This window comes from Periplaneta americana, chromosome 3, assembly GCF_040183065.1.
Source record: "Periplaneta americana isolate PAMFEO1 chromosome 3, P.americana_PAMFEO1_priV1, whole genome shotgun sequence".
In the NCBI taxonomy this organism is placed as follows: Eukaryota; Metazoa; Arthropoda; class Insecta; order Blattodea; family Blattidae; genus Periplaneta; species Periplaneta americana.
In genome coordinates this window covers 93953018-93965045 of record NC_091119.1, presented here as the reverse complement: position 1 = coordinate 93965045, position 12028 = coordinate 93953018, and positions in this window count along the sequence as shown.

Below are 12028 nucleotides of genomic sequence, written 5' to 3'. Positions count from 1 at the left end.
TAACAACCTTCTGCTATTTCTCTTCCTCTCACCGCAAAGTGTGACGCACAGACGCAGAGATATAATAAAATATCTGTACTCCCATGCTGCTTGCGTCATGAGATCCGACTAAACCCGACCGACGTAGATCACTGCGACGGAAAACGACTGTACTTCCTTTCCGAAGGATTGTGAGAATTCTTATGAAGTTACGTATGGATCTTAAAAATGTATTATTCACTCTCGGGTTTGAACCACGATCCACAATCATAAAGGCAGGCATGGTGCTCATTCAGCCATAAGTAACGACCGAACTCACTAATGTTGCATCCTTGTATCTGAATTTGTGGAAGCCTAAGAATTTAGTGGCAACTCCCCAATTTTGGTTATCCCTCCTATGTAGTTTAACTTCCTCAACTTAGATTAGGGGGAGGGTTTACTATAGTTCCTGTGCTCTTCAGCTGTTTCATTTCCTCGTATTATTTCCATAACTCTGAGAGAAGCGATGTGGGGGACGTCTCGCTTTATATCCCGGGAAGATGCCTCACAATTTATATTGCGAACTTAACTTAATTGTCGGCTATAATTAATATCGGGCTAAAGACCGCCGGGGGCGACTTGTCATAACTTGCTTGCGGTTTAGTTACGCCGAGCCGTTACCCAGGTGCTGAGGTCTCTCTAATGAGTTATCAATCTGTTGAAGCTAATTGGGGCTCGTCACATGTCTTCAACTCTTCCGTCAGTTGACAGCCATCTGGTACAGTTCATTGCAAAACTCTTGCATCAGTAAGGACAGGCTTCAGTTAAAAGAGCATTAAATATTTCTTTGTCGATAGAAGAGTTCAGTCTTTGCAAAAATTGAATAAGGCACAGCGTTTCTTCTCGCTCATTAGATAAGCCATATTCGTATCTATGTAGATACTGGAAACGACCTGCTATTTTCTGTCACTGTGTATACTAACTGAAATCGTTACATCTTCCCAGAAGCTGAATAAGATCATAATTTTTACTCTCTCACTATGTAATCTAGGATTGTTAAACATGTGCAGAGGTTAAACAGAATATTAAATTATTTCTGTCGATACTTCAACCAGAATAGTTGTATATTGGCAGAAATAAAAAAAAATAGCATATTTTATACCCACTTTATGTAAGTCATGCATAGTAAAATAAATCATAGTTAAATTTTTAAGGTCGGTGTCAACAAGGAGATCGTTTTCGCATTCTACCCACCACATTTCATAACTTGTATCCCTATCATGATTTTTTTTTATAAGAAATGGGTCTTAGTAACTACGTCTTTATTGGAGACAAACGGAAAAAATATCACATTTTCTGTAACAATAAGTTGACGAATTCTCCGCTAGATTTTGCATGCTAAAGCGTACACATGTTGCCATCTGTCGAGAGTTGTGTAATGTACTTGCAAGAATCAAATTACATTAAAATGTATTGAACAAACAAATAAAAGAGTAGGTCGAATCCATATCATAAGAGCGGAATATCGTAGAAAAACAAATGAAAGCAGAGGACGAATCCATTTCTTACGGGTGGAGAAAAGGCATAGTCACATAATCAATGGGATTAAAATCCTCTGTCACTTTTTCTTCAGTTTTTCTGTAAGAATTGCGCCTTTTGTCCAGTTGTTTAAAACTGTTTCAGACAAACACAAAAGAATACGGAGTGGGGATTGTAGGCCACTTTCCCCAACCCAATATTCCCACTTTTTTTTTTTTTTTTTTTTTTTTTTTCAAAATTTCATAATCTCAAAGATGCACAATTTCCAATTCATATTTTTCCACTACACATTTCCCAATCCCTTTTTCCCTCTCACTCTGAGTCCAAAACCTAATTTCCAGTATTACATTTTCCTCCAACATGATACCAATTGTTTGCAGAATTGCTAGAAACAGGATTGAAATTCAACTCTGGGGCTGTTTCTTTTACCTCAAACAGAACGTTTACAGAATAATCCGTCTGAAGAATTACAGGAAGAGTACAACGACTAGGAAACTAGAGACATTAAACGAGCAACTCAAATGTTTGCCACTGCGTTCGTGCTCCGAGGGGACGTAGCGCTTTTCATGGACAACGCTCCTGAAGAATTGTTACCTGTAGCAGAATACTTTGACGTTAATTATGTTTGAGACCGGCCAACAAGGGCCCGCAGGAGGTACGTACTCGCTATTCACTTGAAATGTAGAGCTGATATGGAGCAGTGCTTCAGCGAATGGCACCAACAAATTATCTTTCTGAAGGTTGACATTGTTGTTGGACGAAATCATCTCAGATTTTATTTGTCAGTGAGCTCCAGAAGGTAAAAGGTGACACCGAGACAATTCTAAATCAACTATAACTTGGACAGAATACGAAAATTTCGAAATCGTAAGCAGGAAACAGTTGGGATACCAAGAATTCAAGGACAATTATGATATATTGACATATTTGAGATCAATTGGCTACAACTTGTCTTTCTAAGTCTTAAGCATTTTGCAGTTGGAAAATTAATAAATTGGAAAAATTGCCTTTTGCGAACTACTGTATGTCTTTGGGAAAATTTTATTTTAGGAAAGTTGTCATTGGGAACATTTTCCTTGGGAACAATGAATTGGGGAAAGTGTCCGCGAAAGCTGAATGGGATATACCTTACGATTGCCAATGTTAATCGAGACATTAGCACTACTTTCAGTACAAGAAATCGTAGAAGTGTTTCTTCAATCTGCATTTCAATTTTCCCTTATTTTTGTCGGTTATTTAACGATATTCTAACAACTATTAGCTTATTTAGAGTCGATGGAATTTGTTATAGCAGGATTGTATTTTGCGAAATGAGGCTGAGGATTCACCATGAATTACCTGACAATCTACTTATAGTTGGGAAAACCTCGGAAAACCCCCAACCAAGTAATCAGCCCAAGCAGGAATCGAATCCACTCACGAGTGCAGCCCTGGATCAGTAGGAAAGTGCTCATCCTCCTGACCTACGTCGGTGTCTATATTGCCTTTTTCTTACACGAAGTACAAAGAGCCAAATATTGTGAAGTATAAAAAAATAATTTTTGGATGTTCATAGAAATAGAATCATCTGTTTGTGTTCAAAGTTTTGTTCCAAATTATTGGAAGAATTTTGTTTGTTTTCAATATCTGCGAATCAATTTAACAAGGAGTGACGAAGGTAAAATATAATGTTTTAATGAAAAATTAATCGGTTACATTTTAAATCACAACACATAATGACGATCACTTCAAGCTTCGAACAAATTTAATCGGGATTTTTTTTATATGGAATAAACTGATAAATGGAAAGGATGAAGTTGGTGTAGATGCACCCAGAATATTACAATGTAATAGGTTACAATTAAACAAGAACTGAGGAATTATGTATATATCTACTAATTTTTTGTCCTGTTTATATAATTTTCTATAATGTTGCTTCACTTTATATACGTATGCAAACATGCATGTTATTATTCGGTTGAGAAGTTAAGGTTGTTTGAGAATAAGGTGCTTAGAAAAATATTTGGGGCTAAGAGGGATGGAATTACAGGAGAATGGAGAAAGTTACATAACGCAGAACTGCATGCATTTTATTCTTCACCTGACATTATTAGGAACAATAAATCCAGACGTTTGAGGTTTGAGATGGGCAGGGCTTGTAGCACGTATGGGCTAATCCAGCAATGCATTTACAGGGTTAGTTGGAAGGCCGGAGGGAAAAATACCTTTGAGGTGGCCGAGACGTAGATGAGAGGATAATATTAAAATGGATTTGAGGGAGGTGAGATATGATGGTAGAGACTGAATTAATCTTGCTGAGAATAGGGACCGATGGCGAGCTTATGTGAGGGTGGCAATGAACCTCCGAGTTCCTTAAAAGCCATAAGTAAGTAAATGCAAGCATAATCTTAAAGTAAAAATAATTACTTTATCGGATATCTTTAGGAATGCAGTTTGCTAGAAAAAGATATAAAAGTGGAAAGAAATTTAAAAATTCTCGAGTGAGTTTAAAACACAGTAGAATAAGTCTGCTACGTGTACATGCTGAAGATATTAACGTCTTAGGAGGAAATATATTGGTCATAAAAGACAAGAACATTCTCTTAGAGGCAAGCAAACATCTTAACTTCAAGATAAGTGCAAAGAGACAACATATATGTACATCGTCATTACAAACGAAATGATAAGAGCTTTATGTAATACTTGAATACTACAAGGATGTAAACAAACAAAAACAAATACTGAACCAATAAAATACGGAAACTTGCTCTGATATGAAGTAATTATCCATACGAAATGTAAGTGGCGTAGCTGATGCGTAAGCTGAAGTAAGTAAAGCATTGGATCTTTGGTGGACTGATGGTTACCATGCTGGACTTTGGATCCGGGAATCGAGGGTTCAAACCCGGCTTAGGGTAGTGGATTTAAAGGGGTGATAAAAACCTTAAAATCGCTTCCACTAGGAAGGAAGTAAAGATGAGAAATATGTGTCATACATGTGCGGTACATAAAAGGATCTCGTTCCCGATAGAGAAATTCAGACAAAATTCATCAACTGTTTCTTGCCCATGTTGAATTTCGACGCAAAATAACCTCTTCAGTTGAAAGCATCGTTGAATAAAATACTACTACTGATACTACTGAAATATTTGGTCTACCACCACTACGATAATTATAACAACCAACGTACTGTATGTACTTAAATTGTCAGTAATTTTTCTGCTATAATTTTGTACATTTACTTCCCTATCATGAAAGGTGTAGAGCAATTATGTGTACGGGGTGGATAACTGTGCAGATTGAAGGGGGCAATATAATACATTAAAATAAATAAAAAAACACTTATGCTTTTTGTAATTATGAAATGGATTAGAAAATTAGGCTGAAAGTTTTTTTAGTTTCGTAACAGTTTATCGCCCGCTCACATACAAATACACACACGAACGAAATTCTGAATAGCAGCATTCCATTCCTTAGACGGGTTAGTCCCTTACAGTAGGGTGTCAGATTTACTAGTGGTAGGGAATATTGATACGTGTTAATCTTTTTATTTAATTTGCAAGATAACTGCCCATTTTATTTAAAAACTGCAAGCGGAAAGGTCATTCCATGTCAGTTTCTCTAGGGATAAGAGAACATAGAATCGTGCGGTAGTACTCATTTAGTAAAAGAATGTGTTAACATTTAGCGGAAAGTTACTTTATTTCTGAGAAAAGTGTTCATATGGGACTAATATTGCGTTAGAATTTTTTGTTGTACTCTATCCAAGGAATAATTACAACTGAAATAGTTACTTCGTTCCAATATTTTTATGATTTGTCCTCTAGCTCTTTTACGCTTGACTTAATGACTTTAAAACCTTTTCATCGATAATTAGTTTTATTTGGGAAGCCTGTGACAAAAAATGAAAACTCTATATTCTAATAGGCTTAGCTCATTAATGTAGTGATACAATCACCCGAAAGTCATAGGACATTAAGACACTAGTGCTGTTGCTGTGAACTTGTGGAATGTCCTTAAAAAATTGAAGGTTATACAAACCACATGGTTTGGTAGTTATGTAGATTTTATTTAAAATTTTACATATAATTCTATTCAAATACTGTGTAATTCGTTAGCAATGTTTGGAATTATTCTAAAAATTTGAAATCGTAGATATAAAAACTTAATTATATGTAAACGAGTTTATTTTATAATAGACTCTGTTTTACGTCATTTACGTAATGTATGTAATGGAGCATGAGGGGAGAAAGAGAGCATAGGAATGAACGAAAGAACAAGGGCTGAGACTGCTGAGTACTGCCTTATTGTTAACAAGGCAAAGGATAGGAGAACCAGGGTGGAGAGTGAGACCACAACTCTGTGACATTCACAAAGGGAGAGCATTTCCGAACTCTGAAAGAGAAAAAGAAGTGTGTCACATTCTAAATAGTTATTTACAGTACAAGTGTTAAAAATTATATTTTCTATTGTGAGTAAGGATATTTGCGAAACGAGGTCGCAGGCTGAGTTTAACAACCCTACGAAGCTCTTCAGCAGCTAGCATCACCTATATTATCGACATATTATTCCCGAATGTTGTTTCCTAATATCAGCAAGGATTTGTGGGTAGACAAGACAGGGGGAAATAAGAGGTATTCTGGTTAACCGAGTAGTAGGCTGTCGCATCGACACTCGGAAACTCACCTTTACCTGGTCATATAGACAATTACACTCGGATACTCGCTTTTGCCTGGTCATGTAGACAGTTACACTCGGGAATTCACCTCGGCCTAGACATGTAGCTAAGTTAGACTCGGAAACTCGCCTTGCTTTGGTCATATAGGCAGTTAGACTCGGGAACTCGCCTTTGCCTGGTCATGTGGCCAGTTAGACTTGGGAACTCGCCTCTGCCTAGATATGTAGACAAGCTACACTCAGAAATTACTTATAATTACTCAGAGATTTGCCTTTGTGTACAGATGTAGACGAGAAAGGTTTGAAATTTTGCTGCGCAGATTAATATTGAACTAGTATTGAAGATTCGAGAGCGCGGAAGTTATACGTTGGTTACGATGGGTTATTCTGGAAGGATCCAGATTGTTGTAATATGTATTGAACATTGACAGATTCGCCCGTTTGGTAAAGTATTAGCTTCATGATTTCTAAGTTCTTTGAGACATTTCCTCCTCTCATTAGTCTACAGTATGTTTGTAATAATTTAATATTGTACATATGTGTGTTAATAATAATTTATTGGTAGCCGGGTTAAGATTTAATATGGCTTTGAGCCTGAAGTAATGTATTAGAGCAGGGTTTCCCAAAGTGTGGGTCGCAACTTCCTGAGAGATCGTGTAAAGAGCTGAGGTGATCACGAGGTGTTTTAGAAAATAAAACAAAAAATGCCTTATTAACACATTTATGTTGTATTCAGAAACAGAAACAAAATGAACATAAAAATAAAATAAAGTTTCAGTAGATATAGCTAAAGTAAAAAATAATTAATGTTGTAAATGTGTCTGTTTTTGAGAAAGTAGCTTCTCAAATCTTCGCTCTGTATTCATTATATACGCAATTGTATCATTTCCAATTTCAAGGAGATTTCTCGCTTTTGTTTTGATGCAAATCATAGACTGGAAACTTATTTTGCATAAATACGAGTTTGCAAATCTATAAAAAAAAATATATACTTTTAACTTTCCATCAGTAAGCACATATTTACTAAGTATTTTTTTTCAGCCAGTTGAATGCATCTGTTAGAAACGGATTCAGTATCTATCTGTCACTGTCATGATTGTTTGAGTTTCTTCCGGAAGATATTAAACAAACTGTTGTTTACAATTGTGCAAAGTTAATTATATGTCCGCAAAAACTAACTAAGAATTTATCGTGTCATACGAAAGGTAGCTAAATTTTCCGCGAGTTCTTTAATGCACTGGAATGAATAAATATTCTTTCTGTCCAGTAATGTCTATCAGAAAAGAAGTTTCCTTATAAATCCGTCGATTTTATCTCTGGCTGTTATGTTAACATCTTGGCTTTGCATGCTACTATTTCAAGTGTTCTAAGCGTCTGAAAAAAATATATCAGAAAATAAGGCCAGTCTAAGAAGCCAAAAGAATTGAAATAGTATATTACGATATAAGGTTGGGAAGTGCTTTTTACAAAATCGACAAAAAGTTTGAAAAAGAAGCAGAGCGAGTTTTTCAGTATCAGAGATTTTGTAATACACTTCACAAACGAAGGGTACACGGGAAAAACGATCAAGGTCCATCAAAAATCGAAATTGAATTAATAATGCTATCTTATAGTAGAAAGAAAGTACTATTATGTGGTCTAGCTAGTAATAAGAAATCATCATTCTTGACATCCCACTACGTCAATTTCTATTAAATACACACATAACTAAGTATTAAGTGCTTAAACTTTAAAATTCGTTTTTCTCGAAACTTTCTAAAATGGACCTTGATTGTTATTCCCGTGCACCCTTCACAACGTATATTGTACAACATCTTTTCTACGTTCATATTTTTAAAATTGCAAATACAATATATTTTGCACTGAAAATTTAGAACAATTCCAAAGCCTAATACCAGCTACAACGGCTGGGGGATCGTCCACCTGTGCTTTGGTATGTGGGCGTGAGGCCAGCAGACGGCTGATCAGTCTAGGCCCTTCATGGGCTGTAGCGCCACGGATTATTCCAAAGCCTTCGTAAAACTGCACTGTATTGTTAACTAAGTAACAGTAAGTGCACTCTAATGGGTCTATTTCAGCATAGTTTTGTTATGAAGAATGGTTTCCCTAGCAACAAGTTTCTGTGTGAGAATTCTAACTTTCAAGGCCTAACAACAATAGCTGTAAATACAGCAAAAAACGCGATCGTGCAAAAAATAGTTTGCATATTGCAATTTTTCATCTTGCAGGTATCGACACATTAGAAGTTGGGTGGTATCTACTGGTTTTGAGTAAAATTACAGTATATTTGTTCACGATCTTACAGGCATTTGTATTTTTCAAATGGGTTAAGTACTAGTATGGTAATGAGGGGAGGTCGCAAATAAATGTCTGACTCAAAAGTGGGTTGCACCTTTAAAAAGTTTGGAAACCACTGTATTAGAGTATATTGTACTGATTGTTGTTGTTTAGTCAACTGTACGAACCCCACAAGTGGCACCAACAAGGTACCACTTATGAGGCAACTAGGCCAGGAGATAATGGGGTAGGGTGGCAAGTGTCTTTCCCCCTCATCGGCCATTAATTCTTGTTTTCGTTATTATTTCATTTAGTTCAATATTGTTACATGTTTTTCATTATTAATTCTTTGCTCTTTCATGTCAGTTAACCTCTTTGTATATGCTTGTATTCTTTTATATATTTAATTAATTATATGTTATATTATTTAATATCAGGCATTGTTTATTTGTATACTTCCAATGCGCAACTTGATCAAATCCACATCACCTTTACCACCTGACATAGTAGCCATATCCGATATATGGCGTCACAAATGGTAGGTAGAGACGTGGGCAACGATTTCATCACGTATTTCTGAATATTGTAAGAATATTAATTTGACCATTAAGATAATATTGTAACAATTAAAAAAATAAAGTAAAATCATTTTTAACATAACCGTTCGTCTGTGTTGGTATACAAACTATCCTCCCGACTAAAAATTACAATATGTACAGTAGTGGCAAGAAAAAAAAATCGGATCGACCCTTGTAGGTGATTTCAGAGCCGTGTTCACAGTGACAGCACGATAGGCTGGTAACTAAGACTTTCGTGGTTCGAATCCTGCCTGGGAAGGAAACTTTTTTTTTGTTCCTTATTCAAATTTATTTCCAATAGGCCTACTTTTCGATTGCAGCGATATTTTACTACTCAATTAACTTATTATTCCCAGAACATGAATTTTACCAGCTTATTTTCTAATGGCTTTCGAAATGGGCTTCGTCAACAATCGAAACTACAACAATTTCAATAAATTACTCGCTATCTTGTGAATGCGGGCGTGGCATGCGCAGTGGCTCATTTCGGGGACTTTGATTATTCCGTCGGTCCGGTTTTTTTGCCACTACTGTACCTAACGACTTTGAATAATTACACTGTTCTTAGAAGTAATGAATCACAGATATTATCAGTCAAATCCGTGTCAGTTTTTACAAAAGTACATATATATATATTTATGGAGAAATCCAAGGAATTTTATGTGTTATAAATGGTTATAAAACCAAAAGTACAACAAATTTACTGAAGCATCCAAAGAATTCTGTGGCTCAGTAAGATTCTTCCGAAATACGTAAATAAAAATATTTTACGCTGATCGCCATGAAAAGCGACTGTTTTAAATGTGACAATGGCATCCAAGTATGGACGTGATTAAATTTCCCCATCACTGCATTCGTAGTTGTCAGGCACGAATATAATGGCGAAATTTCAATCTTGCCTACATATTGAAGTTGGCGAGGACGAGAGAGTGGAGAGGAGAGTGAGGTGATGGGGGGTGGCTCAATCCACAACCGCAAAATTATGTGACTTAACTTCATAGCGAGAATAATCAATTACTGAGCACACAGATATATACGAGTACAGATTGCAACAGAGTAACATGGTGTGGATTTACCAGAATTCGACAAGTCTCTTGCAAGATTAAATCTTCCTTATCCAGTAGCTCACCCATTCATTCTTACTGCAAATTAGATTGCGACTCGAGAGCCATTGAAAATTTACAGCTTTGCCGGATAGCAGCTTGAGCAGTTGGACATAGTTGTTAAAGATGACCTTTCGTGAAATATCTGATATACAAAAGACATGTTTGTGCAAGAAAGAAGCGTATAATGCAATATACTTATAAATATAAATCATTATTTCCAAAATGTTAACATTGCTTCACTCTGTTGCTGTGAAATATTAACATTTATTTAAGGAGTATGCAAAAAACATTTCAGATTTTTTAAGTGCACACGCACATTATATAAAGAATTTTGCATAATTAATGGGGTCTACCTTGAGTTTGCATTTCTTTAGATTTATTGGATCTACACTAGACGACGAACGAATGGTGAAACTTTATTGACATAGTACCACTACGGCCACATGGAATTTCAATTGTAATAACACAGAGTCTTTCATAAGTAACGAGTCTATCGAAAAATCAACTATTTTGGATAATTTTTTGAAACAATGTTAATTCCCACTAGAAACAACCCTTCCCCGTGCCGTATAGTCGATTTGGAAACAAACATCCACTCCCCCCGTCGCCAGAGGAAGCTACTTATCCATGTGTAATGTGCATTTGATGCCAACTTAAAATGACCTGGAGCATGGCCTTCTATACGCCAAGGATAATGGTACACGGCCATGCCTATACACATTGTTGTGATAAACTGGAATGATAAAATGCCACGCAGCCACTTAACGTTATTGCAGTAGGGAAAAATTGCTGCCTGGTTTGAACTTGGAAATAGTGTCGCCCAAATTAAGCGTTTATTCCGTGGACGAAGTGTTTCCAGGCAGGTGGATCGGTCGCACAGGCCCAATTTGTTGGCCTCCGCGATCGCCTGATTTGACTCCCCTGGACTTCTTTTTCTGGGGTTTCATCAAGGATCGTGTCTATGCGACTAAGCCAGCACCATTCCTGAATTAGTGGAATTAATTAAACACACGATACAAATGGTTACATGCTCACCAGAATCCACGAAGAGTTGATACCTCGCTTACATTTGTGCATTCAGCAGAAAGGAAGACATTTTCAAAATTGTACACCATAATTTGTCAACAATTGAAACTGTTTCTACATTTATGTGTTTTAATAAAGGTTTAAAACACTAACCATTCTTTCGTTTAATAGTTCTGGCGGAGAGGGGAGGGGAGTGTTTGTTTCCAAATCGACTGTACAGCACCGGGAAGTGTTCTTTCTCGTGAGGATGAACATCATTTAAAAAATATCCAAAATAGTTGATTTTTCGATAGACTCTTTACTTATTAAAGACTCTGTATTATTTAAAAATTAAAGACAATGAGATCTATCCGAGATCCAGTCTGGTCATTAAGTGTGAAGCCTTTATCTGAGTTGCGTCTGTAATATTATTACTATTATTATTGTTACTATTAAGATATGTTCACTGTTTAGAAGATTGGAGAGCAATATATTTTATCACAGCCTGCAACAATTTCCCAGAATGTAATAGGAAGAAAGTTTATTTAACAGCAGTAACATAGGTACCTTATTAATTTGAAATTTATCCTTTGAAAAGGGGAAATCATTCAAATATCTTGAAACAACAGTAACAAATATAAATGACACTCGAGAGAATATTAAACGCAGAATAAATATAGAAAATGTCTTTTTTATTCGGTTGAAAAGCTTTGTTATCCAGTCTGCTTTAAAAAACTGAAAGTTAGAATTTATAAACAGTTATATTACCGGTTGTTCTATATGATTGTGAAACTTGGAAGTCATTCTGAGAGAGGAACAGAGGTTAAGGGTGTTCGAGAATAAGGAGCTTAGGAAAATATTTGGGGATAATACGGTTGAAGTTATACAACGCAGAACTGCACGCATTGT